Here is a 25,283-nt window from a genome sequence, read left to right as displayed (position 1 = left end):
AATGGCTCACACCTGTAATCCCAGCACTTTAGAAGGCCAAGGCAGGCGGATTACCTGAGGTCAGGAGTTCGAGACCTGCCTGGCCAACCATGACCAACATGGTGAAACCCTGCCTCTACTAAAAACACAAAAATTAGCTAGGCGTGGTGCCAGGCACCTGTAATCCCAGCTACTCGGGAGGCTGAGGCAGGAGAACTGCTTCTTAACCTGGGAGGCAGAGGTTGCAGTGAGCCGAGATCACACCACTGTACTCCAGCCTGGGTGACAGAGTGAGACTCTGTCTCAAAAAAAAAATTAAATAAATAAACTTCACCTGTTTGAATTACTGTGTGGTTTCTGCCCCATGATTGACCTTTGACTTAAATAGTACCTGTATTGTACAATTTAAATGTTGGCCCTCCTCAACTATATAGTTTAGATTATTGAAATACTCTGTTTAGTGAGGACTCTTCCTGCTGCAATTAAGAATAATCCAGTACATATTAGCTTAAACAAAAAATACTTTATTGGTTAAAAGCACAAAACCTCAGAAAGGACAGGAATGGTGGGTTCAGAGAATCAAACACTATCATATCTATGTCTCTGTCTTTCTTTTCTCTCTCCTTCCTCTGTTATTGCCTCTATTTTTTGCATCTTTTTTTTTTTTCTGTGTGTGGCTTCATTGTCTCAGGTCTTCTATAACTGTGCAGCCAGAATTGTGGCCACATTTGTGTCCAGGCTTTATAATTCTGTGCTTGGGAGGAGACCCTCATCCCACTTCAAAAAAAAAAAAAAAAGTATCATTTTCTTTCGTCTCCAGTTAGAAAAGTCTTGAGAAAGACTTGACTTGACCTGAGTCATGTGCTTATCTATAGATTAATCAGTGTGGCCAAAGAGGTAGGAAAAACTGGCCCATCCTGGGCTACATGCTCACCTTTATTCCCAGAGGAGTGGGTACAGTGATTAGCGGCGCCCAAAAGATTCACTTGTGTAGAATGGTGAAACTTCTGATTGTCCAAAATCATGAGGGATGCTGTTCTAGGCAAACAAAGCTATAGTCTTTAAAGATATAGGCTCAAGCTTCGTGTACGGAAAAAGATAAAATTTTTCTGGTAAAAGCAATGGTCATTCATAGCAGTTTGATGGTTAAATAATGGCAGTAGGTCCCCCTTCTTTAACCAATCGATCACGGTAATAATTGTTAGCATATTTCCTCAGTCCAACAGGACTTAAGTGTGGCAGATATTGTTGACCGCCTGTCAGCAGCCAGTTCTTCCCACGTTGTTTATCAACAGAATCCGGATTTGGTGTGCCCTCACCATGGCCACATGCTCAGTGAAGGAGCCCCTCCTCAGCACCAAAGGGTGAGTCTCTGTTAGCAAAGTCTATTGTGGCAATTCCATTTTTATTGCCATTGATTCTTTGTTTTGTTTGTGTGTGTGTGTGTGTGTGTGTGTTTTGAGATAGGGTCTTGCTCTGTCATCCAGGCTGGAGTACAGTGACATGACCTCAGCTCACTGCAACCTCTGCCGCCTAAGCTCAAGCCTCCCTCCCACCTCAGCCTCTTAAGTAGCTGGGACTACAGGTGCTCGTCACCACACCTGGCTACTTTTTGTATTTTCAGTAGAGATGGGGTTTCACCATGTTGTCCAGGCTAGTCTCGAACTCCTGACCTGAACTGATCCACTTGCCTCGGCCTCTCAAAGTGCTGGGATTATAGGCATGAGCCACCACGCTCAGCTGCCATTGATTCTTTAGAATGAGCATGTGAGGTAATTCTAGAGAATGAGACTTGAAAGAAATTTTTCTGGGATAAGTAGTAGCTTCTGGAAAGTTTTCCTCCAATTGGGAGGGCAAAGTGCCCTGTTGGGATGTTTCAACATTGCTGTATGAGAAGAAGATCCCTGGAGATGGGCAGCCAGCCTGCAACCATGATGAGATAACCCGGGGACAAAACCTAGCACACTGGGGACAGGAGCAAGAAAACGTGGCGAGAGACAGGATCCCTGATGGCGCTGTCGAGCTTGCTGGGGCTCAGAGCACGATAGCCCAAAGTATGGCACCTTGGCATGCTGAGTACTTTCAACTGAGGGACATTGTAAAGGCCCCAGAAGCAAGGTGTCTCTGACTGTCTCCTGTCCCCCTGTCTCCTGCATAGAAGCCAAATTCCTCTTTCCTAAGGTGAGTCATAGAAACTAGAACCCTTCTCCCTCAAAGCAAGCTATGAAGCCTAGAAAGGTCACTCTCTCCATTTTCCCTTGAAACCCTCATTCCAGAGGGTCCTGCCCCATGCCCGGGAGGAAAGAATACTACACAGAGAGGCCGAGAAGAATCTGAACAGACAGGCTTTGCTGGGTTTCCCCTATCAGTCTGTTACCATTAGATTGTCCAGCCACATTTCTACATTCTGTCTATTCTTCATGGAACCTCAGTGTAAAAACAGACAGTTTCCTCTGCATCTTTGGGTCTTCATTTCTGAAGGTTCCTAACCAAAGTCACATAAATCTTTGGTTAAATAAATTGGCTATGCTTTTTTGTTAACCAGTCTTTTGCTATCACAGTCTCAGCTGTGACCCTCATGGTGGATGAGGAAAAATAGCTCACCTTCCTGCCCCTACAATTTCTTAAATTAACTGATCTGAAAAATCACTCTGTCTCCAGAATTCCTAGGTGGAAAAAAATAAATTCCTTACTGTTTAACCCATTTTTAGCTGGGTTTTCTGTTATAAACGATCAAAAGAGTTAGAATTGAAATCTGGGACTTCATTTATCATCAGATTTACATCAGGAAATAGCATATTTATTTGGAAAATCAGATTTCTTTATCTTAGGAAAAAATGAAGAATGGGAATATTAGGAATTCTAAACTCAGCTAGAGCACCTCTAACTTCAGAATCACCCAGTATTGTTAGGTCAGCTGCCACCCATAAGCTGATATTGACATAGATTTAGATCAAATCCAAACAAGGCAGATGTGCATCTCTTTATACATGGATATAGCCTTGAAAATATATTTCTACCTTTTCAAAGCAATGTCACTTGCCAGAGACAGACATAGACATTTGAAATGCATTATAGCCTTCACAGTCCATGTGGGCATCTCTCATTTGGAATGCCATCTGCTGAGCTCTTCCAAAACTGTGCTCGACAGGTAATTCTATCTGTGAGGAATGCATTCAACTGACATGCAGCTATTTGGTTTCCCTCTACGGGAATGAAGATACACACACAGACACACACACACACACACACACACACACACACACTCCACATTGATAGTTTCCTTTTATAGTTTTTTCATTTTGGTCCTTAAATATACTCTGATTATTTCATTTTACCTTTTTAAAATGTCTCTTCTTGTTACAATTTCTGACGAGGCCACATAGTAGAGAAAATATGTGCTTTGAGACCTCAGAATCAGCCTAAATTCTTGGTTCTGCCACTTAATGCTTTGCAACTTTGGGCAAGTTCCTTTGCTTCTGAGCCTCAGTTTCTCGTCTATAAAATGTGAATACTAACGTGTCTTCTCACACTGGCATCACTCACTTTTATATAACATTTTAATCTATAAGTTGTCACATTTTAAAAATCACACTGATCTTAAGTCACACAGGGATTTTGGCTGGAAGAGAATGTTATTCCTTGATTCTTAGTGCTAGGGTTCTCGGTGGAAAGCAGTTGGCTCTTCAGTTCTTCTTTATGATCTCACAGAAGAGTAAAGAGGATTCAGGACCTTCTGACTGATCACTATGGAGGACAGAGCTGACAAAGAACCTCTTCCCAATATAAACACATACAAATGCTAGATAAAATATTACTACATCATTTTTTTAAGTGGAAGAAATGAAGAGAGAAAAAGGTAAGAGAAATAAAGCAGTCCATTCTAGAAATGAAGCGAAAACTCACAGCCAAAGTAGTAAGATTCAGGAGTTACCAACAGTTCAGGGGAAGACTAAACCAGGATGTCAGCCCTGTGAGATGGATGCTGAGTGGCAGCCTCCACACAGCCCTGGGACTCTACAAGAATCTCAAGTCCAGGGTCAATAAATACAGTTCTACCCAGAGAATCATAATGAATAACATAACATTAAAGATAAGGGGAAAAAATCTTAAAACAAACAAGGAAAGGCAGATTGTCTACACTGGATCAACAGGCAACAAAATAGAGGTGAGGGACAAAAGCCATGAACATCTTAAAAGTACTAGGAAAAAATCACTGTCATCCTTCTATATGCCTAATAAGCAAACCTTAAAATATACAAAGCAAAAGCAAATGGGAACATGAGAAAATTTTACAAATCCAGAGTCATAGTAGAAGATTTTAGTGCCTGTATCCAAAACTGATAGATTAAAGGGTCAAAAAATCAGTAAGCTTCTAGAAAATTTGAACCACACAATTATCAATTTCATATATAAATAGTACCCTACCACCAATAATATAATATGCAATATTATGTTCACTTTTTAAGCATGCATGAATTTTTTAAAAAATGAATTACATACTAGGCCATAAAAGAAGAGAAATACCAAACATTGGTGTATTTTCTCTGAACAAAATGTAATATAATTAAAACTGAATGATTAAAAAGATGCTAAATAAAACCTTAATGTTTATAAAAACTAAAAAGTACACTTTTAAATAATTTACTTTTCAAATAAAATATGATAAAAATAAAAACATGTTGAACTAAATGACAGTAAAATGACTACTTATTAAAATTTGGATACAGCTAGGAGAGTTAAAGCCTTAAATGTATGTACATCAGAATTAAAAAATATTAAAAATCGATACGATTAATATTCGGTTAAGGAAGTTAGAAAAAGAGCAACAGAGTACATTCAAAAATGGTAGCAGGAAGAAGAAAGAAAAGCAAAAGTAGAGATTAATAAAATAAAAAATAAACAATAAAGATTAATCTTATGTTTTGAAAGACTAGAGAAGTGTCTGGTGACAAACCAAAATATACAGGAGGCACAATTAATAATATTGGGAATGAAAGAGACTCATAATTACAGTTAAAGAAGGAAAATTTAAACCACAGAAATTATTATGTTGAGTAACATTAAATTGCTGATATTCAACCTTTTGACTTTACAAAACTGCAATTTGATGTTAATATGAACAATCATAAGTCCTAACATTTGAAAACATAAAGTGGATAATTTTTCAGATAAATGACAAAAATTTGCTAAAGAGGAAATTTTAAAACTTTAATATACTTATAATCATTAAAGAAATTGAATTATAATAAAAAAAATTTCCCCAAACAGCATCACTCAGTTTACAACCTAGTGTTAGCAAACCTTCAAGAAATAACAGTTTGTACCTACCTTATTGTCTTCCAAAGAATAGAAAGATAGAGAAAAGAAATTATTGGTTCATTTCAAAGTATCAATCTTAGAGAAATTCTCACACATGTATATAAGGATAGTAAGACAACATCCAAGCATGTTCATAATCACAAAGTTTATAATATCCAAAATCATAAATAACTAAATGTCTTTCAATAAAGAACATATAAGTAAATTAAGGGATATTCATATCATAGTCAAAATAAATAAATCAGAGGTATATGTATTAGCATAGAAAAATCTTTTCTTTTCTTTTCTTTTTTTTTCTTTTTCTTTTTTTGGAGTCTCGCTCTTGTTGCCCAGGCTGGAGGGCAATGACACCATCTTGGCTCACCGCAACCTCCACCTCCTGGGTTCAAGCGATTCTCCTGCCTCAGCCTCCCAAGTAGCTGGGATTAGAGTTATGTGCCACCATGCCCGGCTAATTTTGTATTTTCACTAGAGACAGGGTTTCTCCATGTTGTCAGGCTGGTCTCAAACTCCTGACCTCAAGTGATCCACTCGCCTTGGCCTCCCAAAGTGCTGGGATTACAGGTGTGAGCCACCATGCCCAGCCTGAAAAATCTTTAACTATTAAAGATCAGTTTAAAAACAAGTGGCAAAAGAAAATGTACAAGGTGATATCATTTATAAAAATATTTTCATCTTATAAAGGTGGTATTTGTATAAAAATAACTACAAGTTCGTTGTGGATATAGAGATAGTAAAAGTATGAAACATACATGACAGTGACACTGAGGATAGTTGCTATATCTGGGGATGAAGGGAAGTAGATGGGAGGGGCTTGAGGAGGGAATTTCAATATCTGTCACTGTTTATTTGTGAGGGTTAAAGTAAATACTTGTAGTGGGTGGAATGGTGGTCCTCCAAAAGCTATGTCCACCAAAAGCCTGTGAATATGACCCTATTTGGAAAAAGGGTCTTTGCAGATATAATCAAGTTAAGGGTTTTGACATGAGATCATACTGGGTTAGGGCGGGCTCTCAATGCAATGATCAGTGTCCTAGAAGAGAAGAGAGGGAGAAGGCACACTAAGGAATGCCAAGGACTGCCAGCAGCCACCAGAAGCTAGGAGAGAGGCACAGAACAGATAGACTCTCCCTCTGAGCCTCCAGGAAGAACCAACCCCAGTGACATCTTGATTTTGGACTTCTGGCATCAGAACTGTGAGAGAATAAATTTCTGTTATTTTTAAGCCATCCAATTTAGGGTAATTTGCAATATTGTATTTCTTTCCTAGAACTGCTGTAACAAAAGTTATTATATGTCAAACCTGGGAGGTTTATGTGTATTGTTTACTGTATTTCTCTTCATATTTTAAATACCCGAGAAGGACGTTTGCAGGTGTAAACCTGCAGTAAAATGCCCTTTAATGTCTCTCAGCTGCTTTTGCCTCCAGATATACAGGTAGACTTAATAGTGGAAAGTGAAGTCAGTTCTCTGTTCCATTTTCTCCTTTGCCTCACTCTGGCCATTTACCAAAGAGTTGCTAGAGTCTTGGCTTTTGGTGTTCTCTACAGCATGTTTAAAAGTTCTGACATCCAGCCCAGAATCAACATTTTCCAGAATGTATGTAACTGTAGTAGCTCTGTTGCCCAATGAATGGGGCAGGTCAGTATGCCCAGACACCAGGTTGCAGAAGAGAAAGCAGTTTAATTGTACAGCTGCTGAACAAGGAGACAGGAGGAAATCTCAAATCTACCTTCCTGAGGAGTTTGGGGCTAGGGTGTTTAAGGGTTTTAGAGTGGTCCAAAGTGTGGAGATTGTTGATTGGTGGAAGGGTGCAGGGTGGTCTCGGAACAGGGGGATGAAGAAACTGTATTCTCTTGCGGATTCCATTCCTCTATAGGGGCCTTCAAACTGGGTGGTGTCAGCTAGTTCACTGGAATTTGGAATTTGGAAAACATCTTAAGCAAGTCTTTAAAAAGTCTTATGACTCTAATGTCACAGATCTTATCTATGGGGACAGTGGGGATGCAAATGGGCAGTATCTGGAGCTACATAGTTTTTGGTTGCAAGGAAGTGGGTCAAAGTATAGCCTGACTAATGCTTAATTACAACTATATTTCTGCCCAGGATTCTTGTTAACTGTGTGAGGATGGCTTCAATCACAAAGTCTTTTATTGTTTCTTTGTTATTTGTGCAAAACAATGAAGTGTCATTTAATGTATTTTGTAGCAGTTAATGGATAAAAAGAGTTAGATGGTGGGCTTCTGGAAATAAGTATTAGCTTTTCAAATGAATAATTATGGAAGTAATCACTTTTTATTAGTCCTTTTTTTACTGTAATTTGCATTTTCCTGGAATATAAATTTGACTTGCAATGGGAACTCCTACTAAACAGAGGTAGTACCTTACTAACATGGGTGTAACCTAAGGAAGGGCAAAAACAGCAAGGCCTTGTGCATGGTAGAACCTGGAGCTTTGTGCAAAGTCAGAAAGCCTTTCTCTCTTTCAGTCAGCTTCCTCTGCTAACTCGCCATGCCAATGACCCAAGATGGCACAGCATGCCTGGTGAGGTACGATTTTTAAAAATTGATTGAGAGGTGTCTGTGTTCGTAGGTGGAGACAATACCTAAGCCAGGAGAAAGGATTTGTTTTTATGAGAGGGCTCTCTTGAATGCTCCTACTTAGTTGTGCAAATGCAAAGTTGGCACCCTATCTCTTGAGGAAAGGACTTCCTAGGACTGAAGAACAGAGACTCTACCAATCTTTCCTTAGAATTGAAGTCCAGTAGTTCATCAGGGTCAACCAAAGTGGTTCTGTCCTCTGGCAGAACAGGATACCACAGCTTCCAAAAGGGATGGCACCCAGAAGGAAGAGTGAGTTTAAGCTGGCAGCTTGGACTAAACACAAAATGCCAATAGCTGGATTCTCTGAGGCTCAGCTCTCCTGGCGTTGAGTTGAATATGTGAATGCAAGTCAGAAAAGTTCTGATCTTGGAGGCCAAGCATTAGACTCTGGGCTGAGGAAAACAGGCAAATATCCATTAGCCTGCACAAGACTGGCACTGAATGTTGAGGCTGCATGGCAGGGATCAGACTCATACTGCTGTGAGCTCATGAGATTTCCCATTCTTCCTTTTTGAGGTTTGATAGCGCCAATTCTTTTGCACCCAGAAAGACACTCTCTTTTGTCCAAGAAAGTCTTGGACAATTAAGTGGGAGGGCCTCACTGGGCAGATCCTGGAAAATAACATGTGACGACTTGAGTAAAATATTGGAAAACAAAAGATGTAAGACCATATTGTTCCTTAAGGTGGAGAGGTGTGTCTTATAGGTCATGCATGTGCCCTTTCAGTTCAAGAATCTACCACTGAGTGGAAATTCCCAAGTGCATAAATCTAATTAGCTTGACCAGGTCAGATGTCCAATTCTGGTCCATGCAGCTGGGACCTCCTGAGCAGGGAGGCCAGTTGGCAGAGGTGAGTAGGCAGGCGTTGACAGAAAGGTTATCCTGCATGCAACACAGAATTTTTTTTGATTGCAGTTAAACCACTAGCTTAGTAAAATATATCTCCAGAGTACAAAATGCTACCTTCACAGATTCAAACAACCATTATCTAATAATATAGGCTAAAAAAGAGACAGTCACTGTTGCTCAGAACAACACAGAAAACTCCAGAAAGACATGAGTTAAAATGTTGTCAGCTGAACTGAATCACTTGGGAAAATTAATCAATCTGAACCTCAACTCTCCCATCTGTAAAGTGACCATAATAATACCTACTTAATAAAAGACTTCTAAATATTATTTATTTTGGGGTTTTTTTTAGAGACAAGGTCTTACTCTGTCATCTAAGCTGGAGTGCAGTGGCACAATCATAGCTCACTGCAGCCTTGAACTCCTGGGCTCAAGCAATCCTCCCACCTCAGCCTCCCAAGTAACTGGGGCTATAGGTGTGCACCATGCTTAGCTAATTTAAAACATTATTTTAGAGATGAGGTCTTTCAGTGTTGCTCAGGCTGGTCTCTAATTCCTAGCCTTAGGTGATCCTCCCACCTCAGACTCCAGAGTAGCTGGGATTACAGGCATGCCTAACAGGTTGTGAATATTAAATATGGTAACATCTACAAAATGCCTTGTCCCTGACTTATAGCCTATGCTCAGGAAAAGGTCAATGTTCTTTTATTGATTGATTGATTGATTGATTGGTTGAGATGGAGTCTTGCTCTGTCACCCAGGCTGGAGTGCAGTGGCACAATCTCAGCTCACTGCAACCTCCGCCTCCTGGGTTCAAGTGATTCTCTTGTCTCAGCCTCCCAAGTAGGTGGGATAACAGGCGTGTGCCACCACACCAGCTAATTTTTTTATTTTTAGTAGGATGGGGTTTCTCCAGGTTGGCCAGGTTGGTCTTGAACTCCTGACCTCAAGTGATCCACCCGCCTCAGCTTCCCAAAGTGCTGGGATTACAGGCGTGAGCCACCGCGCCTGGCCTTCAATGCTATTTTTAACTATACCAACAAGAGTTAGCAGTGTTCTTCCAGTGTCTAATATAGTCCAGGGTATTGTTCTCTGAAATTTTTAAGTGCTTTCAGATTCTTTGGGAAAATGTACTGTACTGGAAAGAAATTTTATTTGTGTTGTGTTTCTGGTTTACTGACTAAGTTGTAGAGGTAAGACCAGGGAGGGCTGTAATATTTTTCTGGCTGTTTGACTGTTCTAAAATGGGGAGTGAATTAGTCACAACTTTTACAGTTGCAAGTGAAAGAAATCCAACTGGCTTAAACCAAAAAAAAAAAAAAAAGGAGATTTACTAACTCATGTAAATGAAAAAGCCCAGGGGTATGGTGACTTCCAGATTATTTGGATTCAAGTACACAAAAGTCAAAGCTAGAAAGCTTTTGGTCCTGCTTTCCCCTGCATGGATGCATTGTTAGACAAGCTCTCTTGCAGTTGTGACAAATATTCCAGAAGCAACTCCAGGCTGTCATTCTATTCACTGAAAAGAGATCATCTCTTTCCTATTAGTTTCAGCAAAAAACTGGAAGAAGTTTCTCATTGGCCCAAGCTGAGTCACACGCCCACCTCTGAACCAATCATGAGGTCAGGAGATATGCTATTCTAATTAGCCAGGGCTGGGTCATGTATTTATCATTAGAACTTGGGGCTGGGGTGAGGGTGAGCTCCACCTCAACTACGTGGAGGGGTGGTAGGAGTCTCAAAGCTTGATTGGGACACTTTTACCAATAGAAAGAGGGTGGGGATGGTATGCCAGAGAGGCGTCAAACAAACAAACAGTCCCTGCAGAAGGAACTGCAGCTGTAGGAGAAACGTTAAAACGAAATGACTATTCTCTGATTGTTTTGCTGCTACAAAATGATTTTGTATCTACCTCATGGTGGCCACTGAAATTTATTTTCTAATTCCATTTTAAAAAATTATGTAAATCTGTCTGAGAATGTATTCTAGGATGTCAAAAATGAGGCCAACTACATGAAGATTAACTTATCAGAAGCTGCAAATAAATTGATTATTTTACATAAGAGTAGTTTCATTCTAGCTGGATGATTTTTGTATGCATGACCACTACCCTAACCATCCTATTATAACAAAGGAAATTGCCATCTGTCACTTTGCTTGTATGAAATATTTCTGGAGGTGGCTTGCCAACTTCAGCCAGAATTATAAAACTAATGAGTTTTTAGCTACCATATGCACAGAGTGTAATAATAGCAGGTTCTAGGCAAATGTTGTCTACTTGCTTCTGGAAGTGCTTTCCCTCCATGATAGGAGCAGATGCCCAAGGCTCTATTAAGAATTCTGTTTTCTTCATAAATCTGTACAGTGACATGGAGTCCTCATATTCTCATGAAGTGATTTTTATATGGAAAACATGGCCCTCCTTACCCTGTTTCTCATGGGGTTTTCAGCCTCTGTTTTGTGGAGACTGGCCCTTATTATGTCAGGATTGAGTACCAGATGCCTTTTAGGAAATTTGGCCAGTTTGAAATTTTCAATAGATCTTCTGCTCTTTTGATGCTTTACTGATTTCTGTGAAGGCAAACAAGATTTTAATTTCCTAATACTACTTGCTATTTATATTAAAATGTCTGTTTGTACCTACCCCAGTGCTTTATGCTGTAACAGTCAGAATAGGTTAGATTATGTGGTTATAACAAAGGCCGCTGAATGTCAGTGGTTTACAATAAAGCCTTATTTCTCATTCTCACTACATGTTTCACCATTTTCCACAGATTAACATGCAATTTGTTTCCTTGGGGTTCTAGTACACGGGACTCACCAAGGAAAATCCGTTAATACTCACAGGAGAATATTAGGGGGGTGGTGAGAGAGTATTATATCAATTTGTAATTTAGGATGCTTAAAATAAACAAACCTAATACCAGAAAATCCAGCTCTGTCTACTGAGAGTTCTTAGAAGCAATTACAGCCCGTAAGAATAAGCACACCTAGACGTTGGTTTCTAAATTCCATTCAGCAACGATGAAAGAAATCAGGGCTCATTGGAAAAATGGCTGATTCTCAGTTTAGGTCAGGGAAAGATTGTTTCAGAAAATAAGGACACATTAAGGAACTGAAAATGATGTGTGTATGCACTCAACAATTGATGGACATTTGGATTGTTTTCACTTTTTTGCTATTATAAGTAATAATGTATGAACATTCATTTGTAAATAATAATGTATAAACATTAGGGGTTTTTTTTGTGGACATACATTTTCAGTTCTCTTGTATGTATAGAGTGGAAAATCTGGGTCGCAGTAACTCTGTGTTTAAGTTTTTAAGGAATTGCAAGACTGTTTTCCAAAGCAGTCATGCCATTGTACCTTCCTACCAGCAGTGTACAAAGGTTCCAACTTCTCCATATCCTTGCTGACACTTGCCTTTTTCCTTTATTTTCCCCTTATAGTCATCCTGGTGGGTGGCTGTCTCATTGTGGTTTTGAGTCCCTAATGACTAATGATGTTAGGCATCTTTAATATGCTTATTGGCCATTTGTATATCTTATTTGGGGAAATGTTTGTGCAGATCCTTTGCCTGTTTTTAAATTGGGTTTTCTTTACACTGTTGAATTGTAAGAGTTATTATATATTCTGCATATAAGACCCTTATTAGACATATGATTTGCAAGTATTTTCTCCCAATTTGTGGGTTGCTTCTCACTTTCTCACTGATGTCCTTTGAAGCAGAAAAGTTTTTAATTGTGATGATATCCAATGTATTTTTTCTCATTACCTGTGCTTTTAGGGTCATATTTAGTGCCTGCCTTTAGATATTTGATTCATTTTGAGTTAATTTTTATATATGATGTGAGGTAGGGGTCTATAATAAATTCATTCCTTTGTATACAAATATCCAATTGTTCCAGAAACTTTTAAAAAAGACTATTCTTTCCTCATTAAATTGTCATGAAACCCTTGTTGAAAAATCAATTAACTGTAAATGTGAGGATTTATTTCTGAATTATCAATTATATTTCATCGATATACACATATGTCTATCACTAAGCCAGTATCACTGTCTTGATTGCCATAGCTTTGTAGTGAGTTTTGAAATTGAGAAATGTGACTTTTCCACAGTTTTGTTCTTTAAGATTTTTCCGGATCTTCTGGGTCTCTTGCATTTCCATATAAATTTTAGGATGAGTTTGTCAAATTTTGCAAAAATTTAAAAAGTAGCTGGGATTTTTATAGGGATTTTGTTGAATCTGTAGATCAAGTTGGGGAATATTGCCATCTTAATGCTATTAAGACTTTAGATCCATCAACATGGAATATCTGTCCATTTATTTAGTAGTTTACTATAATAGAAGGATAAGGTTTAAGAATTAGGACCATACAAAGCAATCTAAAGTTTCAATGCAATCCCTATCAAAATACCAGTGGCATTTTTCTTTTTTTTTTTTTTTTTTTTTTTTTTTGAGACGGAGTCTTGCTCTGTCACCCAGGCTGGAGTGCAGTGGCCAGATCTCAGCTCACTGCAAGCTCCTCCTCCCGGGTTCACGCCATTCTCCTGCCTCAGCCTCCCGAGTAGCTGGGACTACAGGCACCCGCCACTTCGCCCGGCTAGTTTTTTGTATTTTTTAGTAGAGACGGGGTTTCACCGTATTAGCCAGGATGGTCTCGATCTCCTGACCTAGTGATCCGCCCGTCTCGGCCTCCCAAAGTGCTGGGATTACAGGCTTGAGCCACCGCGCCCGGCCTCCAGTGGCATTTTTCTTGGGGAAAAAAACAAATTCTAAAATTTAAAGACCCAGAATAATCAAAGCAATCCTGAGCAAAAAGAACAAAATGTTAGGCATCACATTACCTGACTTAAATTATACTACAAAGCTATAGTAACCCAAACAGCACAGGGCTGACATAAAAACATCAACCAATGGAACAGAATACAGAACCCAGAAATAAGTCTACACATGTATAGCCAATTGATTTTTTACATCAGTGCCAAGATCATATATTGAGGAAAAGACAGTCTGTTCAAAAAATGGTGCTAGAAAAACTAGATAGCCATATGTGGAAGAATGAAACCAAGCCCCTATCTCTCACATATACAAAAATCAAAACAAAATGGAGTAAAGACTTAAATCTAAGACCTCCAACTATAAAACTACTAGAAAAAAATGAGGAAATGCTCCATAGCATTGGTCTGGGCAAAAATAGACAGATAGGATCACATCAAACTAAAAAGCTTTTGGACAGCAAAGAAAAAAAGTCAACAAAGTGAAGAGACGACACAGAATGGGAAAAGATATAACTACCCATCTAACAAGTGATGAATAACCAGAATATATAAGGAGCTCAAACAACTCAATAGCAAAAAAAAAAAAAAAAAAAAAATTGATTTAAAAATGTGCACTGCCAGGAGTGGTGGCTCAGGCCTATAATCCCAGCACTTTGGGAGGCTAAGGCAAGTGGATCACCTGAGGGCAGAAGTTCGAGACCATCCTGGCCAACATGGCAAAACCCTGTCTCTACTAAAAATACAAAAATTAGCTGGGTGTGGTGGTGGGTGCCTATAATCCCAGCTACTCAGGAGGCTGAGGCAGGAGAATCGCTTGAACTCGGGAGGTGGAGGTTGCAGCGAGCTGAGATCATGCCACTACACTCCAGTCTGGGCAACAGAGTGAGAGTCCTTCCAAAAAAACAAAATGTGCAAAATATCTGAATAGACATTTATCAAAAGAAGACATAAAATGGCCAACAGGTATGTGAAAGAAAAACGATCAACATCACTAATCATCAGATAAATGCAAATTAAAACTACAATGAGATATCATCTCACTCCAATTAAAATGGCTTTTAGCAAAAAGACAAAAAATAATGGATGCTGGTGAGGATGAAGAGAAAGAGGAATCCTTGTACACTGTTGGTGGAAATGTAAATTAGTACAATCACTATGGCAAACAGTATGGAGGTTCCTCTAAAAACTAAAAATAGAACTACCATATGATCCAGCAATCCCACTTCTGGGTATATATCCAAAAGAAAGGAAATCAGAATATCAAAGAGATATCTTAGGCCGGGCACAGTGGCTCATGCCTGTAATTTCAGCACTTTGGGAGGCCGAGGCAGGCGGATCATTTGAGGTCAGGAGTTCGAAACGAGCCTGGCCAACATGGTAAAACCTTGTCTCTACTAAAAATACAAAAATTAGCCGGGCATGGTGGTGCATGCCTGTGATCCCAGCTACTCAGGAGGCTGAGGCAAGAGAATCACTTGAACCTGGGAAGCAGAAGTTGCAGTGAGCCAAGATTGCACCACTGTACTCCAGCCTGGGTGACAGAGCGAGACTCCATCTCAAAAATAAATAAATAAATAGACTATAGTTAATAATTTCTATTGTATATCTCAAAATAACTAGAAGAGTAGAATTGGAATGTTTCTAACACAAAGAAATGATAAATGCTTGAGGTGATGGATATCCACTTATCTTCATTTGATCATTACACATTATATGGTTGTATCAAAATTTCACATGTCCCCCATAAATATGTAAACTATTATGTAGCCATAAAAATTAAAAAGAGCACTTTGGGAGGCAGAGGCCAGTGGATCACTTGAGCCCAGGAGTTCAAGACTAGCCTGAGCAACATGGCAAAACCCTATCTCTACAAAATACAAAAAAAATTAGACAGGCATGGTGATGTACGCCTTTGGTCCCAGCTACTGGGCAGGCTGAGATAGGAGGATGGCTTGAGCCTGGAGATGTTAAGGCTGCAGAGAGCTGTGATCGTGCCACTGCACTCCAGCCTAGGCAACAGGGCAAGAACCTGTCTCAAAAATAAAGAAAGAAAGAAAAAAGAATTAGGAAATGGCAGGTTTTGCTTAATTACAAATTTACCCTGAAATCCCAAAGACTTAACACCACAAAGGTTTCTTTTTAATTTGTGATGCATGCCCAGTGCAAGTGGACTGGGGCTGTGTTCCCACATAGCCATTCACGGACCCAGGCTAAGGGAGTCTACAGCATTTTATAGCTGACTTTTAGTTTGCCTTGAGAAAAGAAGGGAGAACTGAAGGATCATGCATCAGTATTTAAAAGCTTCACTCAAAAGGGACATATGTATTTTTTGTCAGCAGCTAATTGGCCAGAACCAGTCACATAATCCTGACTGACTATAAGAGGCCTGGGAAATGTTGAGGAACGCATGGGTATTTGGTGAGCTGTAAATGTGTCCTCCAAAAAATTCATATGCTGACGCCTTAACCCCCATGTGACTGTATTTGGATATGGTGACTTTAAGGAGGTAATAATGGTTAAATAAGGCCCAATAAGGGTACGGCCCTAACCTGACAGGACTAGTGCTCATATAAAAAGAGACAGAGACCCCAAAAATGTTTTTTCGCATGTGTACAAAGGAAAGGCCATGTGAGGACACAGTGAGAAGGAGGCTGTCTCCAAATCAGGAGGAAAGATCCTAACAAAAACCAACCTTACTGGCACTTTGATCTTGGTTTCCAGCCCCTAGAACTGTGAGAAAATAAATGTCTGTTATTTAAGTTACTCAGTCTGAGGTATCTCTTTAAGGCAGCCCGCGTTGAGTAATACGCGTCAGCCACAAAGAGGAAGGGAAGACTAGAAAAATAGATTGGACCATATTGTAGAATGCTTTAAATTAATCTATGTTTAATTTTTAGGCAATGGAAAGCTTTGGATTTTTAAAAAAAGCTTATAAAGCAATGCATCATCTTCTTCCCTCCAAGGCGTTCATGAAGTTTAGGTGAGGCGCAAGGCGGCGCCACAATAGGCACTCCTTTAAATGTTTGATTCATAAAGGATTATTGAAGTCATATGCCAAGCATCTAGCTCTGACCTCAAATCTAGTTCTTTTTCATTTTTTTGTTCCTTATGCTGTCCTTTCAGGGTAGTTCCCCAGAGGAAAAGTGGGACACTGTTACCAGAAGGAAAGCAAATGGACACTGTCTAAATAATGATAACAGATATTCATTACACTTCCTGGTAAAAGAAAATAAAGGGTAAGTATGACAAAACCAGAAATGTGCTCTCTGATCCCAGAAATGCGGAATGCTGTATGGCACTCAAGTCCATTACTTATTCCTAGAAATTATTAACATATAAGCCCCAATGTTTCTCTGTGGAAATTTGTTTCTTAAATTTTTTGTAGAGTCGGGCACTCACCATCTTGCCCAAGCTGATCTCAAACTCCTGGGCTCAAGCGATCCTCCCACCTTGGCTTCCGAAAGTGCTGGGATTACAGACATGAGCCTGGCCTCTCTGTGAACATTTTAAAAATATATAATTTTATTTAAATGCGTGAGTAGGATGAGGAGATTTTGTTTGTTTAGGATAGGGTTTTTGGGAGATGAGGGGGCAATGAAGGAGGCTTGGTTTCTCCTTCTCCCACATCGCTACCTATATTACAAATCACCTTCCCAACTTAATGACTCAAAACCAAACAAAACACTATCTTCATAGTTGTATGGGTGAGGGGAAGCTTGGCTGGCTAGTTGAGCCGTTCTAAGTCTGCAGTCATCTAAAGGCTTGCTTGAGGATCAAGGATCTACTTCCAAGGTGCCACACTGACATAATTGACAAGTTGGTGCTGGTTGTTGGTGGGAGGTGATAGTCCTCCCCATGTGAGTCTCTCCATGAGGCTGTCTGAGTGTCCCCACATGATGGCTTACCCTCAGAGCAAGCTACCAAAGACAGCAAGGCAGAAACCATAACATCCTTTATGACTTTGTCTGGAAATCATACACTGTCACTTCTGCCGTGTTACGTTGGTCACACAGACAGCTCTCATTCATTGTGGGAGCTGACTACAAAAAGGCATGAATATCAAGAGGCAAATCACCAGGGCTCATCTTGAAGGCTGACTGCCATGCTACTCTCTTCATATTGATGATGTAGTACATATCTTTTGGAGGCTGAAGAATGGTCCCCAAAAGATAGCAGGTCCTAATTCCCAGAACCTGTAAATGTTATCTTATATGGAAATGTTACCTTGTATTTTTTTGAGACGGAGTCTCGCCCTGTCGCCCGGGCTGGAGTGCAGTGGCGCGATCTCGGCTCACTGCAAGCTCCGCCTGCCGGGTTTACGCCATTCTCCTGCCTCAGCCTCCCGAGAAGCTGGGACTACAGGCGCCCGCCACCACGCCCGGCTAGTTTTTTTTGTATTTTTAGTAGAGACAAGGTTTCACCGTGTTCGCCAGGATGGTCTCCATCTCCTGACCTCGTGATCCGCCCGCCTCGGCCTCCCAAAGTGCTGGGATTACAGGCCTGAGCTACCGCGCCTGGCTGGAAATGTTATCTTAAATGGAAAAAGGGTCTTTGCAGATTTAACTAAATTAAGGATGTTGACATGGAAATATTATTCTGAGTTGTCCAGGTATGCCCTAAATGCAATCAGAGTCTTTCAAAAAGAGTACAATGGACAGAATGTTTGTGTCCTCCCCAAATTCCTATGTTGAAATCCTAGCTCCCAAAGTGATAATGTTGGGAGGTAGAGACTTTGGGAAGTAATTAGGTCATGAGGTTACAGCACTCATGAATTAAATTAGTGCCCTTAAAAAAAGACCCCAGAGGCCGGGTGTGGTGGCTCACACCCATAATCCCAGCACTTAGGGAAGGCAAGGTGGGCAGATCACTTGAGGTCAGGAGTTTGAGACCAGCCTGGTCAACACGGCAAAACCGTATTTCTACAAAAATATAGAAATTAACCAGGTGTGGTGGCACATGCTTGTAATTCCAGCTACTCAGGAGGCTGAGGCACGAGAATTGCTTGAACCCAGGAGATGGAGGTTGCCGGAAGCCAAGATGGCACCACTGTACTCCAGCCTGGGCGATAAAACAAGACCCTGTCTCAAAAAAAAAAAAAAAAAAAAAAAGAAAAAAAAGGAGGTGGGGAGGGACCCCAGAAAGCTCTCTTGACTCTTTCTGCCATGTGAAAATACAACAAGACGTTGGCAATCTGCAACCCAAAAGAGGGCCCTCACCAGAATGTGACCATGCTATCACCCTAATGCTGGACTCCCAGCCTCCAGAAGTATGAGAAATACATTTCTATTGCTTATAAGCCACCCAGCCTATGGTATTTTGTTATAGCAGCCTGAACTAAGACAGAGAGAGACAGAGGGAGACTTGATTCACACAGAAGAGAAGGCAGTGTGACCATGGAGGCAGAGATTGGAGCAATGCAGCCACAGGCCAAAGAATGCCAGCAGCCTCCATAATTTGAAAGAGGCAAGGAATGAACTCTCCTGGAGACTACAGAGGGAGTGCAGCCCTGCCAACACCTTGCTTTTGGCCTAGTGAAGCTGATTTCAAACTTCTGGTCTCCAGAACTGAAAGAAAATAATTTTATGGGTTTTTTTTATTGTTTTGTTTTAAAATTGGAGACTGTTTATTTTTCTTTCGGTATGATTAGGAGGAAGGCCTTTAGAGTCCAATCTTCCTGGATTTGAATCTATCATTGTGATCTTGGGCATATTCTTGCACCTTATTTATCTTCAAAATGGGGCTAGAAAACAGTACCTACCTCAAAGGTAAAGCTTTGAAAAACTGTGTTTTTTTTTTGGTAAAATACACAAAATATAAAATTTACCATGTGTTATGATTTGAATGTTTGAATTCCCTCTAAAATTTATGTTGAAACTTAATTTTTAATGCAAGGGTATTAAGAGGTAGGGCCTTTAGGAGATGATTAGGTAACGAGGACTCCTCTGTCATGAATGGGATTAAGGCTCTTACAAAAGAACTTCACACAGTATTTGCCCCTTTTTTGCCCTTCTGCCTCTCCACATGAGGACACTAACATGAGGGTTAGTCCCCTCCAGAGGATGCAGCAACAAGGTGCCATCTTGGAAGCAGAGAGCAGCCCTCACCAGACATGAAACCTGCTGACACCTTGGTCTTGGACTTCCCAGCCCCGAGAACTGCAAGAAATACATTTCCATTGTTTATAAATTACCCAGTCTCAGGTATTTTGTTATAGCAGCATAAATGAACTAAGACACCACCTTTTTAAGTGTATAGTACAGTAGTGTTAAGTACATTTTCATTGTTGTACTACCAGTCTCTTCCAGAACTCTTTTCATCTGGCAAAACTGAAACTTTATACCCATTAAACGACATTCCATTCCCCTCTGTCTTTAGCCCATGGGCAATCACCATTCTACTTTCCATCTCTATGAATTTGACTACTCTGTTTTTGTTTTTGTTGTTGTTGTTGTTTGTTTGTTTTGAGATGGAGTCTCACTCTGTCACCAGGATGGAGTGCAGTGGCACAATCTCAACTCACTGCAACCTCTGCCTCCCGGGTTTAAATGATCCTCCTGCCTCAGCCTCCCAAGTAGCTGGAACTACAGGCATGTGCCACCACACCCGGCTAATTTTTTTGTATTTTTAGTAGAGACAGGGTTTCACTATGTTGGCCAGGATGGTCTTGATCTCCTGACATTGTGATCTGCCTGCCTCTGCCTCCCAAAGTGCTGGGATTACAGGTGTGAACCACCGTGCCTGGCCTTACTCTATTGTTTTAATACACCAGGTTTGTACCGATACAAACGTGGTGTATTAAACTTGGTATTTCAATACACCAAGTGTGTAGTAATTTGTTATAGCAGCCATAGGAAACTAATACGGTATTCTTCCCCAACTTTCTCCATGTTCATACAACTTTAAATATTTATAGATGTACACAATTTTACTCACACATATATATGCAGGAATTTTTGTTATTGCTCTATAAAAATAAAACCATATTACATGTACTCTTCTTTGTTCTCTCTTTTCACTCAACATGTTTATTGAATTTGTGTTCAGAATAATCATTTCACTCTTTGACTTTGAGCTAACATGTTTCAAAGTACCTTTATAGGCTTTCATTAGATGTTAATGTCTGAAGCATGTTCAGAGTACTTTCTCTGCCATCTGACAGTGGTGTCCTCTCAATTATCCAAGCCCTCATGATCAGCTTTAGGAGTGTGCTCCTCCCTCCTGCTGTCTGCTTTTCATACCCTTCTCCATTCATTAGGGCCTCCACCAGACGGGGGGCAAGGAAATGGAAAAGAGGTGAAATACGACTCCAAAACTGACAAAGAGATCAATGGAACAGGAGGGTCCAGAAACCAGTTCTTAAAATGGTCATTTTTCCTTATGTTAGGGATGCTGGAAGAAACTTCAGTAATAATACTTACCAAGTTATCTGTGGATTTGAGAGGGAGAATGGTATCTACTGTCTACTCTTGATTTGTAAGTTGGTTTGTCCCATGTTTATATAATCATGGCAAAAAGCAATCCCTTCATAAATGTTGGAAGAATTCATTCAATCAACAAACACTTATTAAGTATCTATAATGTGGCAGGAATTATGCCAGGCTCTGAATGAATGAACAACTCAGGTTTTTGTTTCTTTCCCTAACAAGTGGGACTCCTGTTCTGTAGCACTGTTGTTGGAAGGTAGGAGGTAACAGTGAAAAAGTAGGGAGGATAAATGCATCAGTTCGGTATCAGTTTCCTAGGGCTGCCATAAAAACATACTACACACTGAGTGGCTTAAAATAACAGAAATGTGTTGCCTTATACTTCTGTGGGTTAGTAGTCTGAAATCAAGGCAGGGCCGCATTCCCTCTGAATCCTATAAGAAAATTCTTCCTTGGCTGTTCCAGCTTCTGGTGGTTTGCTGGCCGTCTTTGGCATTCCTTGTCTTGCAACTGCATAACTCCAATCTCTGTCTTTGCTGTCACATGACGTTTTCCCTGTGTATCTTTGTCTTTACATGGCTGTCTTTTAAGAACATCAGTTATATTGTATTGGGGGCCCATATACTCCAGTATGAGCTCATCTTAACTAATTACATCTGTAATGACCCTACTTCTAAATAAGGTCCTATTCTGAGGTACTAGGGGTTAGGACTTCAACATGTGTTTTAGGGGGTGAGGAGGGACACAATTCAACCCATAACAGTTTCTACTTGTCAAACAGACAAGTCAAATAAGACCTTGGAATTCTGGAGTTCGTTAATCTAGGAAGTTGTTGTTCTCTGGTTTTGTTTTGTTTTTTAAAGCAGCATAGTGGTTAGTGTGCAACTCTGGAGCCAGAATTAGTTTGAATAATATCTCTACCTCTTACTAACAGGTATGACCTTGGGCAAGTTAACTAATTCCTGGTGCCTCAGTTTGCTGTCTGTAAAATGGAGATAATAACAGAACTTATGGAATTGTTACAAGGATTAAATGAATCAATGCCAGGAAAGTCCTTAGAACAAGGCCTGGCACAAAGAGAATCTTGATATGTGTTAGCTAATTTTATTAAAAATGAGTAACCATGAGTTGATTATTCTTGTAATCAATTCCCACTAAAAGGGGGTGTTGGTGAGCATATTGTTAAAGGGAATAAAGTGTTCCAGTGTGTGCATGTACCCACTGGGGCCTCCTTCTAAGATGAACCGGACTTCCAAGGAGTGGACAGCTGCTCACTGCACATGCTACTAAAGTGCCTTTCTTAGCCTGTGACAGACTATAAAGTCAAGAGACTTCCAAAGCCCCCAGAGAAATATTTCTTCTTTTGGACAACCAACCTCTGAAAAACAATTGATTGAAATGTTTTCACGGAAAATATATCACTATTAGGGAAGCCTATATATATAATTTAAATTTCCTTTGGTTCCTTTTGGATTTCAACTTAAAATGACCTGTAGGCTCTATCGGAGTAAGAGCAATACATCACCGTGCCTGTCTTAGACATTCTTAGAGCAGATTTGCTCTGCCTGGTGTGACCTTCCTCCAGTCACAGCAGAGCCTGAATGTAGACTTGATTCCCTCAGATCCCTGAGGAAAAGAGAAAATTCTCATCACAACTGACAAGATTTGGAGAAGAGCACTGTGTTCTGTATTTGTGTTGGAAACTAAACACAATAAGCCATCCTCGTTTCCTATGAAAATGAATGTTAGCATCTTTATGTAGGTGGAGTGGAAGGTGAGGTGGAGGGGATACTGAAAGAGTTGAGAGAGAGAGTGGGTGCAGTGGCTCACGCCTGTAATCCCAGCATTTTGGGAGGCTGAGGTGGGCAGATCACTTGAGCCCAGGCGTTTGAGACTAGCCTGGGCAACACAGCAAGTGGCCGCCTCTACAAAAAATACAAAAATTAGCCAGGCATGGTGTTGCCAACCTGTAGTCCCAGCTACTCGGGAGACTAAGGTGGGAGAATTGCTTGAACCCAGGAGTTAGAGGTTACAATGGGCCATGATCATATAACTGCACACCAGCCTGGGAGACAGAGCAAAGCCCTGTCTCAAAAAAAAAAAAAAAAAAAGTTGAAAGAGAACCTCATTGCAGACGGAGTCAGGCTTCAATTGCTGAATCAAGACCCATTGTCTTGACTCACTTAAACATCACAGAATTCTTCAGCTGGAAGACCTTGAGGGGTTACTAATTCAGGAGTTGAAACAAAGTGTAGAAAGTAATTTGTTAGAAATAATAAAAGTGCAGTTTATGACTGTTGATTAGTTACTAAATTCCGGGGGATTCTAAGTTCTTATCATACAGTGGTCCTCAAAGTATGGTTCTTCCAAGACCAGCAACTTCGCATCACCTGGGAAACCTGGGAACTTAATAGAAATGCAAAATTTTCAGCCTCACTGAAGACTTAACTGAATCAGAAATTGTAGGGTGGGGCCTGGCAACCAATGATTAACAAGCCCTCAAGGCAATTCTGATGCCCACTCCAGTTTGAGAACCACTGTTAAAATTGTATCAATTTAATGCACCTGGCATTCAGGTGTGCTTTATCAAGGGAGTATGAATGGGTGAAGTTGTATACAACTAGTGCCTGGGGACTGGGGCACAGAGAGCCATGCATGTGCACATGTTATTCTCTGAAGTCCCATTAGGATAAAGGTAGACAATTCATGACCTTATCTAGACCCCATTGTACAGATTAAGAAGCTGAGGTGTAGAAGGGTTATGTGACTTACCCAAGCCACATGGATACTAAGAGGCAGAGAAGACACTAGGTCCCACCTTGCCCAGAGACCACCAGCTCAGAATTTTCTTCTGTCTTTTTTCTTGAGACAGGGTCTCACTCTGTTGCCCAGGCTGGAGTGCACTGGCTTGATAAAGCTCACTGCAGCCTTGAGCTCCTGGGCTCAAGCAATCTTCCTTCCTCAGCTTCCTGAGTAGCTGAAACTATAGGCATGTGCCACCATGCCTGGCTAATTTTTTTTTCGTTAAAAATTTTCTAAAACTATTCACCAGAGTCTGAAAGAAGATGATGGCTGCTATAGGTGGGCTCCAAACTCCTCAAGAAAGATATGGCTGGAGTTTGAGACCAGCCTGGGCAACAAAACAAGACCCTCTCTAAAAAAAATTTTTTTTTTAATTACTGGGCATGGTGGCATGTGCCTGTAGTCCCAGCTACTTGGGAGGCTGAGGTGGGAGGGTCATTTGAGCCCAGGATTTTGAGGCTGCAGTGAGCCATGATCATGCCAGTGCATTCTAGCGTGGGTGACAGAACTAGACCTTGTCTCTAAAAAACTACAAGCCTCAAACTCCAGGGCTCAAGTGATCCTCCCACCTCAGCCTCCCAACTAACTGGGCCTACAGGTGCATGCCATCATGTCCAGCTAATGTTTTTTACATGTTTTTGTAGAAAGTAATTTTATTATATTGCCCTCCTGCCTCAGCCTCCTAAAGTGTTGGGATTATAGGAATGAGGCGCCAGGCCCAACCTAAAATATATATATATATATTTTTAAAGATACAGGCCTGGTGTGGTGACTCATCACTGTAATCCTGGCACTTTGGCAGGTCGAGGTGAGAGGACTGCTTGAGCTCAGGAATTCAAAATCCACCTGGACAATATGGTAAAATACTATCTCCACAAAAAAAAATACATAAATTAGCTGGGCACAGTGGTGCATGCCTGTAGTCCCAGCTACCTAGCAGGCTGAGGTTGGGAGGATCACCTGAGCCCAGGAGGTCGAGGCTGCAGTGAGCCATGATCGTCATGCCGCTGTACTCTAGCCTGGGCAAAAGACCCTGTCTCAAAAAAAAAAAAAGAAAAAAGAAAAGAAAAAAAAAAAAGAAAAAGAAAGATATGGCCTGATATAGAGCCCTGTAGTCATCTAGTGGAGCCAGACTTGGAATTCACCCATTAGCAAAACCTTTTGGAGATAAAAATATTTTTTCTAAAAAAAAATTTTTTTAGAAAAGGCTTTATAACTTTTCATTTTGGTAAGAAGGACAATTTTACAAAGAAATGTCTACTCTGGCCATAATTTCATAAAAGAGATGACTTTTTTTACAGCAAAGATATAGATCAGATATGAAATTAGGATAAAAGACAAGTTTTTTTATGTTAAATACATTTTGCTTTTTTTTTAAAAACAAAACAAAAAAACCCAAAATGCTTTTTGCTGTTTTCCTCTTATTTCTTCATGAGCACAGAGCACTAAAACTAAAACGCTGTGTACAATCATAGGAAGCTCAAATGTCCTGCTAAAGACCCCTGATTAACAGGGGCT

At 40.3% G+C, this 25,283-nt stretch overlaps 1 protein-coding gene across 1 annotated transcript in view; it reads left to right on the top strand.

Moving 5' to 3' along the window:
• The window catches only part of LOC105483247 (methyltransferase 8, tRNA N3-cytidine), a 225,457-nt gene that overhangs the window by 156,605 nt on the left and 43,569 nt on the right, over positions 1–25,283 (top strand). Inside the window, 2 exon segments of the mRNA XM_071072927.1 lie at positions 1,198–1,343; positions 16,663–16,775. The gene's annotated coding sequence lies outside the window, so the exon portion shown is untranslated.

Source organism: Macaca nemestrina, chromosome 11 (assembly GCF_043159975.1).
Source record: "Macaca nemestrina isolate mMacNem1 chromosome 11, mMacNem.hap1, whole genome shotgun sequence".
NCBI classification, from domain to species: Eukaryota; Metazoa; Chordata; class Mammalia; order Primates; family Cercopithecidae; genus Macaca; species Macaca nemestrina.
Note: the sequence above shows the minus strand (reverse complement) of the source record. Positions and strands in the feature narration are given on the sequence as shown.